Below are 22,899 nucleotides of genomic sequence, written 5' to 3'. Positions count from 1 at the left end.
AATTAACATTCTTAAAAAATAATTTATTACTTAATAATTTATTTTAATTATCTAAAATTAAATAAAATTCATGGTTTATATATTAAAATTCACTTTAATTTATAAGCACTAATGTATTTTTTTTGTGATTTTTTGTCAAAACAAATATTTAAATTATTATTTCGAAATAATTTTATATCCACAAGTTAAAAATATTTATAATATATTTTTTGATAAAATATTTCATTTATAAAAATATCATTAATGAGATATCTTAGAATATTTTTTTATTATAGTTTAAGTTGATATATTTTATATATCATAGTATTAATAAGTGTATTTAAATTACAACCTCTATAATAGATATTTTATCTTTTCAAACTCACTTTTTAACAATAATCTCAAACAATTAAATTTTAAATTACACTTTTAAACATCACTTTTAAAAGGTCTTTTTTACCGTATTTTTAAAAGTCACTTTTCAAAAATACTGCCAAATTAGCCCTTAATAGTGTGATTATAAGGTAATATATGTTTAGAAATTTTCTTTAACCATTGAAAACACACATCTTACAAATGCAGCTACTCAAAACCAAAATTTTAAAGAGAACAACATTTTTTTTAATTATTGAGGCCGCTTGACGGATTCTAAATTAAAATATTTTATTCACTTTTGTTGTTTTAATGTAATTCATTGGTGATTCCAAGTAAAACCTTGTAATCTCCAATTTTTTACGATAATATTTTCTAGCTATCCTCAAATTAAGGATCCAAATTCCTCTTCTTAGATTCTACTTATTGCAAAATATGTGTATAAATCATATATATATATTAAATGTCTATTTTTGGAGTTAAACTAGGTATTTAATAGTTCATTATGTAATTATTGTAAAATTAACTTGTTAAGCACTTTAAAAAATGTTATCCAATTGTAAAGCAATTATGCAGAAACCCAACGATATCCAAGTAAACTCTGAGGAAACCAGAAAGGCTAGCCTCAAACCTCCCGATGTAGATAGCCATTCAAGCATCAGATATGCTTGTCGATGCTCCAGAAAGCCCTTCTCCTTCCTACGCCTCAATATTGGCTGGTAGTTTCAGAGATAAATTTCCCAACAATGAGAACCAACCGGAGGATGAGGAAGATATAGATCTCTCCGATGAAGACTTCATTACCGGAACCCATTTTGGCCTCCCTTCCATACAGTTTTCGGATCACACTTACAAATTGATGGAAGCGAGTATGTCGAGAACACTGGTCCTGAAACTATGAGGATGGAATATCGGTATTCACGCCCTCACTAACAAAGTCTACGCCCTTTAGAAGCCCTCGAAACCTCTCACACTCATGGATTTGGAAAACGGCTATTTTCTGGCAAGGTTCCCAGCCGATGAGGATTATGAGAAAGCCTTTGCTGATGGCCCCTGGATCATCTTCGGGCAATACTTGACCGTCCAATCCTGGTCGATGCATTTCAGGACATCACAAGCCTATCCTACTATAGTCATGGCGTGGATCCGCTTTCCAGGTTTGCCTGAATATATGTTTAAAAAGCAATGCTTACTCATATTGGTAAACTTGTATGTAACGTCGTTAAACTGGACCTCCGGAAAGATATCAGTAATAGGAGGAAATTCGCGAGAGTAGCGGTGTACATTGGCCTGAAAAAACCCTTAATCTCTCGTGTGGTGATTGGTGACAAGGTTCAACCCATGGAATACGAGAATCTCCCACTCGTTTGCTTCACTTGTGGGAGATTCGGACAACTAAAGGATGCTTTCTCTCAGCCAGTGGCCCCTTCATCTAACTCCAGAAAAGATAGCCCCATTGTAACAGCTCTTGCCTCGGTTCCGAATGATACAGCACAGAGAACTGAACTGAATACGTCCCCCACCGTGGAACCCTCTTCCCAGTCCGACCAAACCTTATATGGGCCGTGGATGATCGTCCAGAGACGCCGTCTCCGACCACAAACGGACAACACTAGGAAACAAAACGCCATTAAGGTAACTAAATCTTCAGGACCTCGTTTCGATACTCTTGCTGCCTCCCCTACTATCAACTTTAATTTCGGACATATCGAGGGAGCTAATCCGGGGTCAAACAACGTTGTTTCCTCGGTGATAAACCTTCCCAAAACTGCTGCTATTTCATTGTCTGTCATTGATTCGCTTATCCTTAATCCTAAGGGGAAATCGTTGGCTAAAAATAAGAACATCATTCCTGCTGCCCATTACGCTAGTGCTCATTTTTTCAAAAATGTTACTCCGCCCTCACCTAACTTTTCAACAACTGGCGAATCGATGATGTTGGGTCCCAATCCTTTAAATCCCACGCAAAGTCTAGACATTTCCCTCCCTCCACCCACTACTTCTAAGGATACTACGTGTGGTTCCCTTCCTTCCAGGCATGAGACACATTTATTTCCTTCAATGCAAAATCCCACGTGTTCAAATAAATCCCCCACTTCCCATACCTCTTCCTTCCTGTTGGCTTCTATTCAAAACTCAGAATTGAAGTCCAATGGACTTTGTTAGCTTTAATGGACTGCTCTTTTCCTAGAACACCAATCCTTTTTGTAAGACCCGATTTTTTTGGGTTTACCTCTTTCTCAGGCCGAAAATATTTTATTGAAGTCGATTTTAAAGTTTGGGACATTAACCGATTTACAATAATTTTTTAAGCAAGATTCAAATATTTTCAAGATATGATGTATTCTTGAGATAAAATTGGTATTCAATTAGTTTTCTAATGCATTTTGAAACGCCTCAATCGAATATCGAAAACTCAAAATATGCTCATTTAGCAAAGAAAGTACGTGCAAAAAATTAGATACTAGTGCAATATGAGAATTTTAATTTATTCCAAAATTTTAATTATTTTATTGATTATTTGTGAATAAGTTCAACTTTATATTTTTCATTATTTATTTTAGGCAATTTAGGATCTTTTCATTATGTTAATATTACTTTTTCTTAATTAGTGTATATAACATTAATGAAAATAGATTTTTTGGGTTCTTTACTCTTAGGGATTTTGGAAGTTTATAAATAGACACTTTTATTTTGTAACGAGAGGGGATTGTAACTTGAAAGGTACAAATAATAGGAGAAAATCATTGATTATTGGTTCTCGTTATTTTGTTCAAATTTGATCTTATCTTTTTTTAAAAAAAAACCATGAAAGAAAAAAAGGCTTTTAAATAAATCTTTATAGATTTAGTATTTACCCCTTACCCCATTACATATGGGAATAGAGTCAGCTAATTTTTTTTTATAGATTTAGTCTTTCCTTGAGGTTCTCAATTAAAACTAACCATCCTTTTCTTTATTTTATTTTTTTATTTTTGTTAATTTCGGTCTCTCTTTTTTCGGATCAGAGAAAATCGATGAACAAGGAACAAAAGCTTTTAAATAATCTTCATTGTTCTAATCTTCCTTGAGGTTTCCCGATGAATATCAATGGTGAATCTTGAATATTTTTTCTTTCCTTTTATTTTTATTAATTTATTTTGATCCAATGTTGGATTATTTTTTGTATTCAATTAAATGATCCATTGACCCAATCTAGATTCTTATAGGATCTATGTATTTTCAAACGAGTATGAGATAATTACTATCATCATCTCTTTTATTTCTTTTGAAAAATTCATCTTGCTCCACCTCCCATGATCTTGTTTTTAATTTATCTTAAATTAGCTTTTCAATATCATTGTTATTCATTTTAACTTTTTTTTTTAACTTATTTAGTTTTACGTTTTTTAACTTTTAATTTTGTTTTCTTAATTTGATAGGCTTGTGCGTTTACTTTTTTTATTTTGTTTTATGTTGTCATTTTCTAATTTGCTAGATTTTTGTTAACTTCTTTTTAAATTTTATTTTATTTCCTTCTTTTTTTCAATTTTAATTCTCTTACTCCTTTTCTTAATTTACATTTTTCTTTTTTATTATATTCGATTTATTTTTATATTCATTCTAAAATTTATTTTAATTTTTTAAATTAATATTCTAACAATGTTTCTTTATGTTAAGTTATTTTTTATTCATAGTTATGGTTAATTTATTTATTTGTTTGTTTATTTATTTTGGGTATTTCATATTTACTTATCTCGTAATCCCTTTAAATTTTCTGTTCTTTTATTTAATTTTAACATTAATATCTTTCATGTATATTTTTAATTATTTCCTTATTTTGGTATTTGTGACCCTTTTATCTCGTTTTGTAAATTTGATCTAAATTATTCTTTTTTTTGTTATTTTAAATCCTTAATTTATTTTATTTTTACAATAACCAACTCTCAAAGGTGAGTAATTCAGACCATTCTTTAAATTTTGGCCTAAATTCCAATTTTCACAATTAAGACAATTGGTAATCGTATTGGTACCGAAAGGGCAATTTGAGGGTGCTCATCATTCCTCGTTTGTAACCGATTTTCGAATTAGACATTTCTCTGGTATGATGCAAATCCGGTAAAATGGTAAGTTTAAGGTGTCCTATTAGGGGTGTTCATTTTTTGGTTTTAACCGAATTAACCAAACCAATCGAGCCGAATTAGTTCGGTTAATTCGGTCGACCACCGAATTAGTTCGGTCAGGGAACAATTAATAATTTTTTTAGAATTTGGTTAGCACTTAATTCGGTTCCAAATCCGTTAATTAACCGAAATTAAATTTTAAATATATTATATATAACATATAGGCTCAATCCAAACCATTTAAAATCCAATTAATAATTTAAGATCCAATAACTTTTAAACCTAAATCAATATGAATTAAATAAAAATATCTAGACATTATTTAAATTAATTGTAAATTGTTTTTTGAATTAAAAAATATTCAATTGTTATATAAATTAGAAAATTTTAAAAAATTCGGTCAATTCAAAATTGATCGAATCAACCCAAATTTGTTCAGTTTGGTTAATAATTTTCAAATAAATTTCGGTTCGGTTAACGATTAAAGAAAAAAAATTCGATTAATTCGGTTATGGTTAATTCGGTTCGGTTGGTGATCGAATTAACCGTTTGAACACAATTCAAAAATGATTGGTGATGACTTCATCACTCAACCCAAGTCGAGATGAGAATTCAAGACTACCTGAAGGATTCTTGCAACACATTTTTTGAAAATTCTTAAGGGATGAATGGTCAACTCGTTACCACCTTGCTCGACCCCAAACTCCGTGTGGCCTTCAAGTTTAATGAGGATCCCATCCACTCTCTCCCTCCGCCTTCAACCTCTCAAGGCATTTCACTTAATCGTCGTTTCTCTTCTTCCAAAGATAAATCTACTCCTTAAGTGTTTCGTAACAAAGGTGTTAAACTTAAATCCACTAACTATCCCCGACCCCTAGTTAAAGATGCTATGAATAATATTGCGTGTTCTCTTCAGACACAAAACACAACACAATCCCCGTAAGTCGTTGCCCTAAAACCCGCCTCTAGCTCAAACCAGTGAACTCCCGTCATCTCCCTTTTCATGGATTTTACCTTAATGACGGGGAATTTGTCAAGGTTGCGGTGGCATAAAATTTCCCAAGATTTTTCGTGAATATAGGCATGACCATAACCCTTCTATGGTCGCCCTTCTTGAGCCCTGTACTAGCTGTAACAAAGCTGACCACATTATCTACAAGCTCCGTTTTGAAAGGTCGTATCGGAAGAGTGGAGGCCATTGGCTTTTTCAAAGGGATTTGGCTTCTTTGGAATTTCTCCATTTTTGTTAATGTCATTCTGTTAAACTATATTTTGATATAATAATTAAGTTAAAATATTTTTGGATTTGAATTGAATTTATTCAAAGTTTTCAAAAATAATTTAAAGTCCATTTAACTTGGAATTAAGCACAAAATATTTTTCTGGACAAGCAATATCGATACTGTTCTTACAGTATCGATACCTCATGAACAGTACCGATAATGTTCATATGGTACCGATACCAAAAGGGGTATCGATACTACTTTGTATAGTAGTATCGATACCATAGGCATAATATCGATACCATCAGGCCCCAATGGCTAGTAACGGCTATTTGATTTAAAAATAAAAGATGTAGTATCGATAATACCTTTAGGAGTACCAATACCCTTTGTTTTGGGCAGTTTTATTTTGTAGAGATTTCATCCCCAAACGGCTATAAATCATCCCCAACGGCTAGAAATGGCCATAACTTCATTCCAACATATAAATACATGTTCAAGAAACTTGAAGAAGGGTTAGAACATGTATCCAAGCATTCAAACACAAGATAAGAGTTTTACAATCTTATTTTAACTATATTGTAAATATTTTGTTCTTATGAGTTAAATTCTTGTAAACACCCTACCTTTGAGAGGTTTATTTGTTTACTTCTTTTTACCTTTTGTAAAAGGGGATTGGTTATATCTTAACCAAGTGAAAAGATAGGGAGTATAAATGTTATCTTTTTATCATTGAAAAAGAAAGAACAAATTAGTGAATTTGTTGGAAAATCCTTAGTGATGAGTTAAGGTAGTGGAGGTAGACTTGGTTGATAAGTCGAACCACTGTAAATCCTTATGCCAATTTTTCTCTATATTTTGTTCTCCTTACTCCCTAGCCTTTTATTGCCAATTCACCCCTTGCAACTCTTTCTGTTGTCTATTCAAGTTTCCGCAAATCCCATCAATTGGTATCAGAGCTCGACTCATTAGAAGGTTTAACAACCTTGAGATTATCCTTAAATAAGCTATACTGATTCCCGACGTAACCGACAAAGAGATGGCTTCAACCTCCGGTGCCTATTACATTGAAGATTCACAATTGGTCAACAAGTCACCCCACTTCAATTGAGCAAATTATGTTTATTGGAAGACTATGATGATGTTCTTCATTCAAGCCAACGATCTAGGAGGTTGGAACTCAATCATGAAGGGTTACTCCACTCCACCCGATGAGATGGACAATTGGAGTGATGGAGAGAAGAAAAATATACAGCTCAATGCTAAGGCTATGCACATTCTCTTCTATACATTAGGCCCGAATGAATATGGAAGAGTCTCCTCTTGTTACAATGCCAAGGAGATATGGGATAAGCTCCAAGTCACTCATGAAGGAACCGATGAAGTGAAGGAAACCAAGATAAGTCTTCTCAACCATAGCTACGAGAATTTCTAGATGAAACCCGATGAAGACATCAAAGCTATGACAGATAGATTTTTCGTGATTGTTATCGGTCTCAAGGGATTTGGAGAAGTAATCCCTAATGAAAAACTTGTGAGGAAGATGATCTACTATCTTCCAAAGTCGTGGCAATCGAAGAAGATGACAATCATTGAGGCTAAGAATCTAAAGTCTCTCACTCTCGAATGAGTTGATTGGTTCTCTTCTCACTCATGAGTTGATGGTGAAGGAAGATGAAGAATATGAGATAAAAAAAAGAAGGAAAAGAAGAAGGAGGTAGACATTGCCTTAAAATCCACTAATGAGAGCTATGAAGATTCAAATGAAGAGGTGGATGAAGACAATGAAGAAGAATAAGAGATGGCCAAGCTCTTTAAAAAGTTTAAGAAATTCATGTCTTCTAAGGAAGTGAAGCATGAATCAACCAAAAAGAAGATTCCATCGGTGTGCTTCAATTATCAAAGAACGGGGCATGTCAAGTATGAATATCCCCTCCTAAAGAAGAAGGGATCATCCAAGAAAAAACATTTGTGGCAGCTTGGAGTGATGAAGATGACTCCAATGATGAAGATGAAGTAGCCAACCTACGCCTCATGGCCATCGAAGAAGATTCAATGGTATCTTCTAACTCATATGATTTAAATTCACATTCTTTTTATGAGTTACAAGATGCTTATAATGAGTTGTATTTGGAATTTAAGACCATGAATTCCAAATATAAGAAATTAATTTCAAAACTTAAAGTTGAAAATGATTTGGTTTTGAAAGAAAAAGTTGATTTTGAAAATCAAAATGAAATTTTGAAAAATGATTTAGAGCTTTCAAAAGTCAAAATCAATAATTTAGAAAAAGAAAATTTTGATTTGAAAGTTAAGCTTGAGAGCTTAACAAAAGAAAAAGAATTAATTTCTAAAAATAACTCATTATGTTTAAAAATTGCAAAATGCTCACATTGCCATTTTCATGGTCATTTGGAACATACTTGTCCTATAAAAAATATTTTAAAATTAGATAAGCATGGGTTCCTAAGGGAACAAGGGACATTGAACTAACGTTCAAGAATCCATAGCAATTTGGATACCAAAATCTACTTAAATGTCTCTTATAGGTGTGTGAGAGCAATTGTGATGAAAATGAATAAATCAAGATGCTCTAATCACACTCAAAAAAGAATGGGTAACCTCTAAGCTTAATACTTTTATTTTGGATATTTGGTCGCTCGTTTTGTTTATGCATGCATGCGTTTTGATTTTAAATGATTATGCATTGTTTTTAAATCTCATGTATGTTGAAAAATGCTTTATGATGAACATTTTAAAGTTTTAATGATTTTTCATAATTTTCAGTTCATTATAATGAATTTTGGTCAAAATTGATTTTCAATGCAATTGATATCAATTTTTCAAATGCATTGATTTTACAAATTTTAAATTTATGCAAGTGATTTATTATAACTGATATCTCTCTAACAATTGATATCTATTTTTCAAATGCATAACATTTTTTGATTGCTTTATGCAAATGCACTTAAATTCAACATTTGGTATTGCATAAAGTATTTTAGACTTGGATATATTGAATTTCATGTGTTACTAAGATGTTTGTTACTCTTTTATGAAATTCAATTTTGTTTAAGTGTCAAGCTTTTAAAGTTAAATTTTGTTTGGAATGCACTTTTTGAGGGGGAGCTTTTTTATTTTTCAAATGTTTTAAAGATAAAACTTAACACTTACTCTGCAAATTTATTTTAGAACTTGAAGTTGAATTATTTTTGATATAACAAAAAGGATGAGAATTATGGTTTGACAAATTCAATTTCTTAATAAAAAGGGGGAGCTGAACATTTTCATATATTTTCCAACAATTGATATATTTTTCATTAAATATTTTATTAAGTGAGAGTTTTGCCAAAAATAATTTTTTAAATGTTTTGTTATATCAAAAAGGGAGATTGTTAAATTATATTTTGATATAACTGTTGAAAACATTTTTATATTTCGATATAACAAATTAAGTGTTATTGAATTTTAAGATTTTATAATCATTTTTAAAGTATATTCGATTAAATTTTTCGAATATCAAAATATTACTCCAAGTTTTTCAAAGATCAATTTCAATCCTTACTAAAGTGTAAAATTGTGTTTTAAACTTAAAATATTTTTGAACAATTTTTTCAAAGTATTTCAAACCAAAATCGAGCCAAAATTCAATTTTATAAAGGGATGTACCGATGCACTCTTGGATGTATCGATGCACACCCTAATTCGAATGCATTTTGTGTACCGATGCATAGACCATGCATCGATGCACTCCTGATTTTATTGACACATCGAATACATTTTATGTACCGATACACAAACCATGCATCGATACACTACTGGCTCTTTTGAAACATCAAATGTAATTAGTGTACCGATGCACCCCAAGTGTACCGATGCACCCTAAGTGTACCGATGCACTAGGTCTTATAACAGTCGAAATATTTGAATTTTACACAGTGTACCGATGCACCATTGAGAGTGTACCGATACACCCACGCACCCACCGGATTTTTAAATGATAATTACTCAATAATGACTCTATTGACTTCACCAATGATCCCCCAATGTTCAGAAGTGGTCCAAGGTGTATTTAAACAAGCTTAGAAGCCATTGTTCAACACGAATTAAGAGAGAATCAAATAGAAAGCCTTAAACATCAAGTTTGAGCAATTCAAGCCTATTTTTCATTCAATATTCATTTTGCTTTCAAGAATACCATTTGTACTCAATTGTATTCATTCTTTCTTTGTTCTAGAATTTTGCAAACATCTTACCTTGTGAGGTTTTTCTGTAAGTTTGCGAAATTTGTATTGTTCTCTTTGGGAGAGAGTGTTTTCAAGAATTTTGGATATAATTCTTAAGGGATTTGTAAGGTTACTCTTTGTCCTCAAAAGAAAGACAAATTAGTGAATTTGTGGAAAATCCTTAGTGTGGATAGCTAAGGTAGTGAACGTAGACTTTGGTTGAGAAAGTCGAACCATTCTAAATCGCTGTGCAATTATTTTCTATTTTCTGCAAAAGCTTCCACCAAAATTTTAATTACCAATTCACCCCCTTTTGGCTATTTCTTCGATTGATTAACTCAACAATTGATATCAAAGCCTCACTCATTTGAAGGTTTAATCGCTTCTTGAGTCAATTCAGGAAGAGTTATATCGATATTCAAGTCATCAACAGCCTCTACTTCAAACTTCGACTTTGGTCTTGATTCATTGCCCGTCAACAAGCCTCATTTCTTCAATGGAGCAAATTATGCTTATTGGAAGAATAGAATGAGGTACTTTATTCAAGCGAGTGACATGGGAGCATGAAATATCATAGAAGACAGATACTTCATACATTCCACTCATTCAAGATTGTGGAGTGAAGGAGAGCTAAGAATGTTCCAGCTCAACTCAAAAGCTATCCATATTATTTTTTGTGCTCTTGGACCAGATGAATACGAGAGAGTTTCATCTTGTACAACCGCCAAGGAGATATGGGATAAACTACAAGTCACTCATGAAGGCACAAACGAGCTAAAATAATCTAAAATTAGTCTTCTAACTCATAGCTATGAAAATTTCAAGATGAAACCAGATGAAGATATCAAAGCTATGACGGATAAATTTTCCTTGATTGTCAATGGTCTCAAATCATATGGAGAGATCATTCCAAATGAGAATCTTGTGAGGAAGTTAGTTTACTCTCTTCCAAAATCTTGGCAATCAAAGAAGACGGCGATCATCGTGGCTAAAAATTTAAAATCTTTAACCCTCGATGAGTTAATCGGTTCTCTTCTCACGCATGAAATGATGCTTCAAGATGAGGAAGACCTCAAGAAAAGGAACGGACCAAAGAAGGAGACTGAGAATAAGAAAAATGTTGGAGTTGCTCTCAAATCTACAAAAGATGAGAGTGATTCTGATGAAGATGACGATGATGAGGAAATAACATTATTTGCCAAGCAGTTCAGAAAATTAATGAAGCCCAACAGAGGAAGAAAATTCAAATGAAATGAAGGCTTCAAAAATGAATCAAAAGAAAAGGACCCGATCATTTTCTACGAATGCAAAAAGCCGGGGCATGTCAAATATGATTGCCCATAATTAAAGAAAAAGGGTCAATCCAAGAAGAAGCATAAGACACACGTGGCTACATGGAGCAATGATGAAGCTTCCGATGAAGTGGAACAAGAAGTATCAAACTTGTGCTTGATGGCTTTTGGGGTGGATTCTCAGGTAACCTCTAGCTCATTTAATTTCGAAGATTATTCTTTTGATGAGCTGTTAGAGGAATATACTGGGTTGGCTTCGGATTATGAGATTTTTTTTTTAAATACAAAAAATGATATTTCAAAATTGAAAAACGAAAATAATCTCTTATCCAAGACCAACAATGATCTTGAAAGTAAAATTAAGAATTTACAAATCAAACTATATGAGTTTGAAAAGAAAAATACTGATTTGCATAATTTACTTTCAAGAGTAAATGATGATCATCAAAAGAAAATTGATGATCTTAAAGCTTCTTTTGATAAAGTTGGAACAAAACGTTTTGAAAATGGAGAAAGTTTAAAATCCAACTTTGTTAGAAAAAGTTTTAAAAACTACAATCATAGAGGTCCCCGAAGAACCTCTAATGAAAAAATTGTTAGAAGTATATAGGTTCCTAAAGAACTCATTACTACTAAAGATAAGGATATCCTACACAAATGAATACCCAAGGGGACTAGAATTTTGGAGAATAATGAATATGGACCCAAAAGAATTTAGGTACCAAAAATAAAAAATTAATCTATGTTTGTAGGGAAAGGAGCATTGCTACAAGGCACAAAATACAAGTTCAAACTCATGGTACCTTGATAGTGGATACTCAAGACATATGACCGGAGACAAGAGCTGGTTCATCGAGCTTAACAACAAAAATAGAGGAGAGATGACTTTTGGTGATAATTCAAAAGGTCACATTGAAGGTATATGTACAATAGGTAATACCTCTTCCATACAAATTAAAAATGTTTTATATGTGAATGGGTTAAAGCATAATCTATTGAGTATTAGTCAATTATGTGATAAAGGATACAATGTCTAATTTGAAACAAATGGTTGTAAAGTCATTGACATTGCATCTAATCGGATTACGCTTGTTGGTTATATAATAGGAAACATTTACATGGTGCATTTAGATTCCATAAATATGACTAATTTATGCCTAGTTGCTAAGGATGAACATGATAGTTGGTTATGGCATAGAAGACTATGACACACTAGCATGAGTGTTTTACAAAGACTAATTCAAGGAGATTTAGTAAGAGGGTTGCCAAAGCTAAAATTTGATAATGATAAATTCTGTGATGCATGTGCTAAAGGAAAACATAGAAGAGCTTCCTTTAAGTTCATTAATGATTTATCAACTAGTACAGTATTACAATTGATCCATATAGATCTTTTTGGGCCAATTTTGACTGTTAGTTTGGGTGGAAAACAATATTGTCTTGTATTGGTAGATGACTATTCTATATATACTTGGGTTCTATTCTTAAGTACTAAAGATGAAGCATTATAAAAATTCATCACGTTTTCAAAAGTAATCCAAAATGAAAAAGGTTACTCCATAACTAGTGTTAGGAGTGATCATGGTACTGAATTTGAAAATATTGGATTTACTGAGTTTTGTAATTTTAATGGTATTAGCCATAATTTTCAGCACCTAGAACCCCTCAACAAAATAGAGTTGTTAAGAGGAAAAATCGAACTTTAGAAGACATGGTTAGAACCATTCTTTGTGAAAACAATTTGCCAAAATATTTTTGGGCGGAAGCCACAAATACCACTTTTTATGTTATAAACCGAGTAACGATTAGGCCAATTTTAAAGAAAACTCCATATGAACTTTTCAAAAATAAAAAGCCTAACATTAGTTATTTTCATCCTTTTGGATGTAAATGTTTTGTTTTAAACAACGGTAAAGAAAATCTTGGCAAATTTGATGCTAAAAGTGATGAATGAATTTTTCTGGGTTATTCCTTAAATTCTAAAGTTTATCGAGTATTTAATAAAATAACTTCAGTTGTAGAAGAGTCTATACATGTTGTTTTCGATGATAATCCCCTTCCAAGGAAGGATTCTTGTGTGAGTGATGATGTAGGTATTGTAAAAGAAAATGACGTTAGACATAACATTAGAGAACCATCATCAAAGAAAGAAACAAAAGGTGAGGAAACTCATGATGTTCTTGAGAATCCAACCATTGAAGAAAGGGAAGTATCTTACCCAAGAGAATACAACTATGCCAAAGATGGTGAGATAATAGGTGATCCATCCAAAGGGGTAACAACTTGATCTTCTCTTAGAAATATAAGTAATTATGTTGCATTTATCTCATGCATAGAGCCTAAGAATATTAAAGAAGCATTAAATGATGCAAATTGGATTATGGCTATGCAAGAAAAATTAAATCAATTTGAGAGAAGTAAAGTATGGACATTAGTTGAAAGGCCTAGTAATAAATCTACTGTAGGTACGAGATGAGTATTTAGGAATAAGCTTGATGAAAGTGGTAATATAGTGAGAAACAAGGCTAGACTTATTGCTCAAGGCTATACTCAAGAAGAAGGCATAGACTACGATGAAGCATATGCTCTCGTAGCTAGGATGGAAGCAATAAGAATGTTATTAGCAATTGCATGTTTCAATGAATTTAAATTATATCAAATGGATGTAAAAAGTGCATTTTTAAATGGTTTTATAAAAGAAGAAGTGTATGTGGAACAACCTCCTGGTTTTGAAGATTCAAAATTTCCAAATCATGTTTTAAAATTGACAAAAGCGCTTTATGGTTTAAAACAAGCTCCCAGAGCTTGGTATGAAAGATTGTCAAACTTTTTAATCAATAAAGGTTTTTTAAAAGGGAAGGTTGACACTACATTGTTTTTAAAGCATAAAGGTAAAGATTTATTAGTTCAAATTTATGTTGATGATATAAGATTTGGTTCTTCTAATGATGTTATTTGCCAATAATTTTCTAAGCTAACGTAGAGTGAATTCGAGATGAGCATGATGGGGGATCTCTCATTTTTCTTTGGACTCCAAATCAAGCAAAGAAAAGATGAGATCTTTATCAATCAAGCAAAATACGTCAAGGACATGCTCAAGAAATTTAGATTGGAAAATGAGAAACCGCATACCACTCCAATGAGCTCATCAACAAAGCTTGACAAAGATGAAGGAGGTAAATGTGTGGATGTTAAATTATATAGGTCAATGATTGACTCTTTGCTTTATCTAACCGCAAGTAGACCAGACATTATGTTTAGTGTTTGCTTATGTGCTAGATTTTAATCATGCCCTAAGGAATCACATCTATTAGCCGTTAAGAGAATATTTAGATACCTTAAGGACACTCCTAGTTTAGGACTTTGGTATCCTAGAGACTCTAGCTTTAGCTTGCATAACTTCTCTTATACGGATTATGGAGAATGCAAAATAGATAGGAAAAGCACCTCCGGTACTTGCCAATTCCTAGGAAATATGTTGATTTCATGGTTTTCAAAGAAACAAAATTGTGTTGCATTATCTACCATTGAAGCGGAATACATTTCAGTCGGTAGTTATTGTGGACAAGTTTTATGGATGAAACAACAATTTTTAGATTATGGAATTGAAGTTAGTACTATACCTATCAAGTGTGACAATACTAGTGCTATTTGTCTCACTAAAAATCCCATCCAACACTCTAGAACTAAGCATATTGAAATTAGACATCATTTCATTAGAGATCATGTCATTAAAGGAGATATAGTTCTAGAATATGTTGATACTTTTCATCAATTAGCGGATATTTTTACAAAACCTTTAGATAAAGAAAGATTTTGGAAACTTAGGAGAGAATCAGGTTTAACAAATCTACCTTGACTTAGTGTTTAAAATAATTGTAGCACTTTTAATTAGTTTTGAAAAATGCTTATAAAAATAATGTTTTTGATTGCATTATTTGCTAATAGTTAGGGGGAGATTATGATTCTTAGTGAAAATTAATTGTATGTTCAAATAAAATTTAAGGATAGTCTTATTTGATTGAACATTGTTAATTTTTGATCTTTGAGTTGCCAATACCACTATAGCTAATTAATTTAGCATTTTGAGTGTTTAAAAACGGATTTTAACATTTTTGTACACTATGCATCGATACACTATGAAAGTGTACCGATGCATCTCTTGAATATGCATCGATACACTATGAAAGTGCACTGATGCATTCATTGAATGTGCATCGATAAACTATTCAGTACATCAATACACTTGTCGGGTTTTAGGCTTAAATCCTAAAAATTTCTTATTTTCTCAAAACCCAATCTTAAACTCTCTTGCCGCCATTCCCTCTCTCACACTCTCTACTGCTCCAAAACCAACAATTTTAGTCAGAATTCGTTCATTCTTCAACTCTTAATCCTGCTTGTATCAATAAATTCGTGCAAACAACACTACATTCTACTCAATCCCAATTTTTCAAGGTAATTTTTCTAAAACCCATATTTTAATGATTTTGAACTTAGGACTAGTTTTGATTAGTTCTAGGTTGAACCTTATATCTGACATTGATTATATAATGTTTATAAACTAGATTCTACAACTAATTTCATAAAAACACAAGATTTTTAAAAAAAATTCAAAAATTTTGAAATAAAAAACATATTGTTTTGATTTTAAAATTTGATGTTTTTGATTTAATTATGTTGTTTTGAAAACTACATATTGATTTTTCAAATATTATTTTTCAAAATTAGTTTTCAAATTTTGCCCATTAGGATTATTTTAGAGAACCTTGAATATTACGGACTCGTATTGAGTTTTGTGATTGATTATATTGCATACATGTGCTTCAAATTTTCAGGTTACCTTACTCATTCCAATCTTTAATCATATCTAAACGTCCTAGGTCGTCATCTAGTCGTTCGACTCAAAACCGACCTCTTATTCCACCTCTACCTCAAAATCCAAATCCAAACGATCCGAATATGACTATTCTAAACTCTTGTTTCAATGAGCCTGGTTGTAAACAAGATCTATACCATATGTATCATAATTGTTTTGAGTCATATAAAATCCGAGAAGAGCGGATTTCCTTTATGCAAGCAATGGTTGATATAAATTTTCAATATCTTCCTACCCTTACATCCTGGAAATTTGATAAACTTTTTCACCTTAAACCGATTGTCTATCATCAATTAGTCCACATTTTCTATTCTAATACGGTGTGTGTCCAAAACGAGCGTCGAACTGCAACCATAGGAATTCAATCCTATATTCTAGGTTAATTCATTTATATTGACTCTGACACTATCACAAACACCTTTGGACTAGACAATGAAGGTTTAGATAACGATAAAGAGATCGTGGCTACTCCCTATAAAGCTAAAGATAGTGTAAGTACCTTAAGAACTCATCACGAGCGATTCCTTCACTTGATGATCTCTTGGTGGTTCAGACCATCCGGAGGTAGATACTCATCTTTTAGAGTTTTAGATTTATGGTGGATACATTGTATCCAACATAACAAAAAAATAAATTTGCTACAGATCATTTTTGGTGAATTAGTAGATACCATAAACGTTGTTTCATCCAAAAATGTTGAAACTTTAGTTTACGGTTATCTCTTTAGTAATCTGTTTATCAAACTCTGGCTTAGGGTTACGCTTGATATTCCCATCCCTCTCCAGAACCAAATAAATCTCACATCTTTAAATAAATCGGGATGGAAGAAGGAAAAGGACCAATGGGTTCAATCCACTGAGTAAATACCTGGAGCTAGCTCTTCACAAGCTCCTCCGACACCGACAACGGACGATGATCCAGAGCTTAAACAACTTATGCAAGATATTGACGATCACGTACCCGACAACGAGCCGACACAGCAAGAAAGTCATATGCCTCCATACTTACGATCGTTTATGGAGACTCTTGACATGAGGTTTGCTTCCATCGAGTCGCATTTGACTGCTAACAACGATGCGATAAATCATCGTTTCGATACTATGGACAAGAGGGTCTACACACTTACTCACGATGTGGCCAATATATGGGCACATTTATCTCCTCCTGATCCACCGATGGATGATTAGATCTTTTTCTTGCTTTAGTTTTCTTGGATTGAACTTAGGACCCATTGTTAAAACATTTTAGATGTTTTTTGATTGTTTTATTTTGGATGTTTGAATGTTTGAATTTGATATGGATGTCTGAACTTGAATGCTTATATTTGGCTTGGTTGAATTTTTAATTTGATCCTAATGTTTATTAATTTTTGCATCATTTACATCATAGTAGAATATGACCAATTACCATTGCATATTATTCATGAATATTGATTTATGGAACTAATGGCTAACCTTTCTCTTGATTGTTATCTTAGCAGCTTAAGCTTTAAATTTTAAATCAATTGGCTATATTCTTACAAAATCTTGTTTTAAAAACATTTATAGAGTCTTTTTGATTTAACAAAAAGGGGGAGAATATAATAAGGGGGAGTAATTTTCAAGATTGATTTCAAAAATGATTTTCAAATAAAATTTTAAAATCACTTAAATGTTTTGTTATATCAAAAAGGGGGAGATTGTTGAAAACATTTTGATGTTTCGATATAACAAATTAAGTGTTATTGAATTTTAAGATTTTATAATCATTTTTGAAGTATATTCGATTAAATATTTTGAATATCAAAATATTATTCCAAGTTTTTCAAAGATCAATTTCAATCCTTACTAAAGTGTAAAATTGTGTTTTAAACTTAAAATATTTTTGAAACAATTTTTACAAAGTATTTCGAACCAAAATCGAGTCAAAAATCAATTTTATAAAGGGATGTACCGATGCACTCTTGGATGTATCGATGCACACCCTAATTCGAATGCATTTTGTGTACCAATTTACAAACCATGCATCGATGCACTCTTGATTTTATTGACACATCGAATGCATTTTATGTACCGATGCACAGACCATGCATCGATGCACTACTGGCTCTTTTGAAACATCGAATGTAATTAGTGTACCGATGACCCCAAGTGTACCGATGCACTAGGTCTTATAACGGTCGAAATATTTTTCATTCAATGATAATTACTCAATAACGACTCTATTGACTTCACCAATGATCCCCCAACGTTCAGAAGTGATCCAATGTGTATTTAAACCAGCTTAAAAGCCATTGTTCAATAAGAATTAAGAGATAATCAAAAAGAAAGCCTTAAACATCAAGTTTGAGCAATTCAAGCCTATTTTTCATTCAATATTCATTTTGCTTTCAAGAACACTATTTGTACTCAATTGTATTCATTCTTGAGTGTTCTTTCTTTGTTCTAGAATTGTGCGAACATCTTACCTTATGAGGTTTTTCTGTAAGTTTGCGAAATTTGTATTATTCTCTTTGGGAGAGAGTGTTCTCAAGAATTTAGGGTATAATTATTGAGGGATTTGTAAGGTTACTCTTTGTCCTCAAAAGAAAGACAAATTAGTGAATTTGTGGAAAATCCTTAGTGTGGATAGCTAAGATAGTGGACGTAGACTTTGGTTGAGAAAGTCGAACCACTCTAAATCGCTGTGCAGTTATTTTCTATTTTCTGCAAAAGCTTCCACCAAAATTTTAATTGCCAATTCACCCCCTTTTGGTTATTTCGTTGATCGATTAACTCAACAATAACAATTAAGGCAAAATGTTTTTGGACTTGAATTGAATTTATTCAAAGTTTTCAAAAATAATTCAAAGTCCATTTAACTTGGAATTGAGCACAAAATATTTTTTTGGACAAGCAATACCGATACTGTTCTTACAGTATCGGTACCTCATGAATAGTACCGATATCGATACCGATACCAAAGGTAAGGAAAGTATTGATACTCACTAGGTAGTATCGATGCTACCAACAATGCTCAAATTCCAGAATACAAAAATGGTACCGATACCCAAAGGGGTACCGATACTACTTTGTATAATAGTATCAATACCATATGCATAATATCGATACCATCAGGCCCCAACGACTAGTAACGGCTAGTTGATTTAAATATAAACAAGGTAGTACCGATACTACCTTTAAGAGTATTGATACCCTCTGTTTTGGGCAGTTTTATTTTGCAGAGATTTCATCCCCGAACGACTATAAATCATCTCCAACGGCTAGAAACGGCAACAACTTCATTCCAATATATAAATATAAGTTACACTTGAAGAAGGGTTAGAACACCTATTCAAGCATTCAGACACAAGAGAAGAGTTTTCCAATCTTATTTTATCTCTCTTGTAAATATTTTGTTCTTGTGAGCTAAATTCTTGTAAACATCCTACCTTTGAGAGGTTTATTTGTTTACTTCTTTTTACCTTTTGTAAAAGGGGATTGGTTCTATCTTAGCCAAGTGAAAAGATAGAGAGTGTAAAGGTTATCTCTTTATCCTTGAAAAAGAAAGAACAAATTAGTAAATTTGTTAGAAAATCCTTAGTGATGAGCTAAGATAGTGCAGGTAGACTTGGTTGATAAGTCGAATCACTATGAATCATTGTGCCAATATTTCTCTATCTTTTGCTCTCCTTACTCCCTAAACCTTTTATTGCCAATTCACCCCCTTGCAACTCTTTCGGTTGTCTATTCTAGCTTCCGCAAATCCCATCACATTTCCATCCACCCTCAATTTATCAATGCCAAAATCACTCTTCATTCGGTTACTTACTCATTCCTCCTTACAAACCTCTCTAGGGATATCTTACCCACTTTATTACCTTCTTTCACTCCCCTTGGCTCTTGGCTGGTAATTTCAACGCAATCTTTTCTTGTAACGAGAAAAAATGCAGTTTCAAGAGGGCGTTGGTTGTTCCTTTTTCCATAACTTCATTGATAACCATAATCTTATGGACGTCAGTTTCAAAGGGACTACCTTTACTTGGAATCGTGGTGGAGTCTTCAAACTTTTGGATCGCATGCTTTCTAATGATGATTGGAACACCCTTGCCTCTTCCTCCACCCTGTATCACCTCCCTAGTATCAAGTCTGACCACCGTCCTCTTTTACTTCGTACCATGGGTCCCTCTAAGTCGTCCATTCCCCGCCCTTTCTATTTCATGGCGGGTTAGACTAAACATCCTAATTTCAGTAACTTCATCCGTGATAATTGGTCCTTTGAAGATGATATGCATCATTCGATTAGCAATCTCGTCACCTCCCTCAAAACATGGAATATGAATGTCTTTGGTCACATATTGCTTGAGAAGAAGAACCTTAAAATCAACTGGAAGCTATCCAAGATACCATCAATAATAAAAATAATCCTCAACTTCTCGATATCTAACTATTCATCTGTTCTAACCTTGAGATGATCCTCAACTAGGAAGAGCTCTTTTGGAAGTAGAAATCAGGAAAAAATTGGCTAAAAGAGGGCGACCACAACACTAAGTTATTTCATAGGCGTGTCATGATGACAACACTCTGCAGAGAAGCTACATCTTTCTTTGCCAACCTGTATTAGGATGACGGTAGTAGTAATAAAGGTTTCCATATTCGTGATGCCTTTTTATGTCTCTCTGATTTAAATGCCCAACTTCTCAATGCGAACATTTCTGATCAAGATATCAAAAATACCTTATTTGATATGAACCCTCTAAAATCCCCTGGTAATGACGGTATTCATGCCCTCTTTTATCATAACCAATAGAACACTGTGGGGAAACCTGTTTGTGATTGGGTGAAGGATATTTTCGATGGTAACATTTCGAGCTGGAGCTGAACAAATCCCTTCTGGTCATGATCCCTAAAATTAGCAATCCTAAATCCTTCTTTGATTTTTACCCTATTAGCATGTGTACTGTCTTGTACAAGTTGGTTATGAAGATTATCTCAAGATTTAAGATCATTCTCCCCAAACTCAACATCCTTAATCAACCCAGTGGATGGCTCTCAAAGTTGACCTTGAGAAAACCTATGACATAGTGGCTTGGGATTTCCTTGATGACTCCCTCATTGAGATGAGATGCCCCACCCATATTCATCACATCATTATGGATTATGTCACATTCTTTAACATACAAATCATTCGGAATGATCATCTTTCTAAGGAATTCAAACCTTCCAAAGGCATCCATTAAGGATGCCAGCTTCCTCATTATCTTTTTGTTCTCCGTATGAAATTTTTAGGTCATAGTATCCATTACGCCTTTGATCTTGGCATCTAGGAGCCTATGGTGCTCTCCCGGGGTGCCCCCTCTCCCACATATTTTTTGCGGATGACATCCTTATCATCTACAAAGCACTATAAGCCAAGCCTCCCTTACTAAGGCGATCCTTGTTAAGTTTAGTAGGTTTTTTTTGAAATAAAGTTAACTCTAACAAGACTCAAGTATTCTTATCTTCCAACATCCCTGAGGTTTCTACCACAAATATCTACTCGATGTTAGGTTTTCAATGCTCGACTAACCTCGGTAGGCTAGGCATGCCTTTATTCCATGAGAGAATCATTAAGAACCTTTTAGTTAATTGTTGACAAAGTCTATGCCAAGATGAATAACTAGACAACCACTCAGCTCTCGTTAGTTGGTTGTATAACGCTTGTCAAATCAACCCTTTTGGCAATCGCAAATTATTTCATGCAGACTGGTGCGATCCTCGTTGTTATTTATGATAAAATTGAAAAAAATTCCCCGTCATTTCATCTAGGGTGGTTCGTCTAAGTCCCCCAAACCTTTTCTAGTTAAGTGGGAGACTATTTGTCAATGGCCCAATCATGGGGGGTTTGTCATTCGCCCTCTTCCAGCTCAAAATGAAGCGTTCCTTGTTAAAACAAGCTTCCATTTCTTGACGCAACCTGAGGCTTTACAGGTTAATATCACGCTGTCCAAGTACAATATCAAGGCCCTTACCTTTTCACATGCCACTAGAAACGACTATTTCTTTTGGAAATCCCTTTCTCGTGTTTGGGAATTCATCCATGATAGTGTCTGTTGGTCCATTGATGATGGCCAGAAGATCAAGTTTTGGACCGACACCTGGATTTTGGGTGCCCCTCCCCTCATCGATTATTTTAATCATACTTGTCTTACGAACCTCAAAACCTCAGTTAGTACCTTTACTTCTTCTAATGGACCATAGAACACTTGTAAGCTCTAATATACTCTTGGCGAAGAGTTTACGCGCCAGTCCTCACCATCCCGCCCCCTTCATGTTTGTTGGTTGTGACTTCCCCACTGTTGGATATATGAACTGCAAAACTACACCGTTAGAATTGACTGGAAATATAAACAGTAATTAAAAGGAACATATTCATAAACCGTGTTGTGGTATAACCACTGCCTTAGAAACGAATTCTCCCCGATGTGTGTAATCGATGCAGTAGGCGGACCGTCCCCCGAGGTTAACACGGTCGCTCCGAATTCTGTACACCTGAAATCGGAGTGGACTGCTGGTGGTATTGCTCTTCTGATTGGAAAGCACTCAGAGAGAACTCACAGAGAGAACTGTAGAAAACACTTTTGTAAGTGAATTGTGAATGTTTGAGAGTGAGTTGAGAAGCTGAATATAGCCCTCTATTTATAGGCTAGGAATAGGGTTAAAATCATCCATAAAATTTCAGGATTAAATCTCTTCTTTTGTAATAGGTGAAATGTCTAGATGAACCTGACTCAAAAATAATCCAGGTTCATTGCATCATTGTTCAGCTGTTATAACTCCTGAAATTATATCATGTAACCCATGGAATTAAATCAAATAACTCCTGTAA

The sequence above is a fragment of the Hibiscus syriacus genome, unplaced genomic scaffold (assembly GCF_006381635.1).
Source record: "Hibiscus syriacus cultivar Baekdansim isolate YM2019G1 unplaced genomic scaffold, ASM638163v2 tig00110890_pilon, whole genome shotgun sequence".
NCBI classification, from domain to species: domain Eukaryota; kingdom Viridiplantae; phylum Streptophyta; class Magnoliopsida; order Malvales; family Malvaceae; genus Hibiscus; species Hibiscus syriacus.
Note: the sequence above shows the minus strand (reverse complement) of the source record.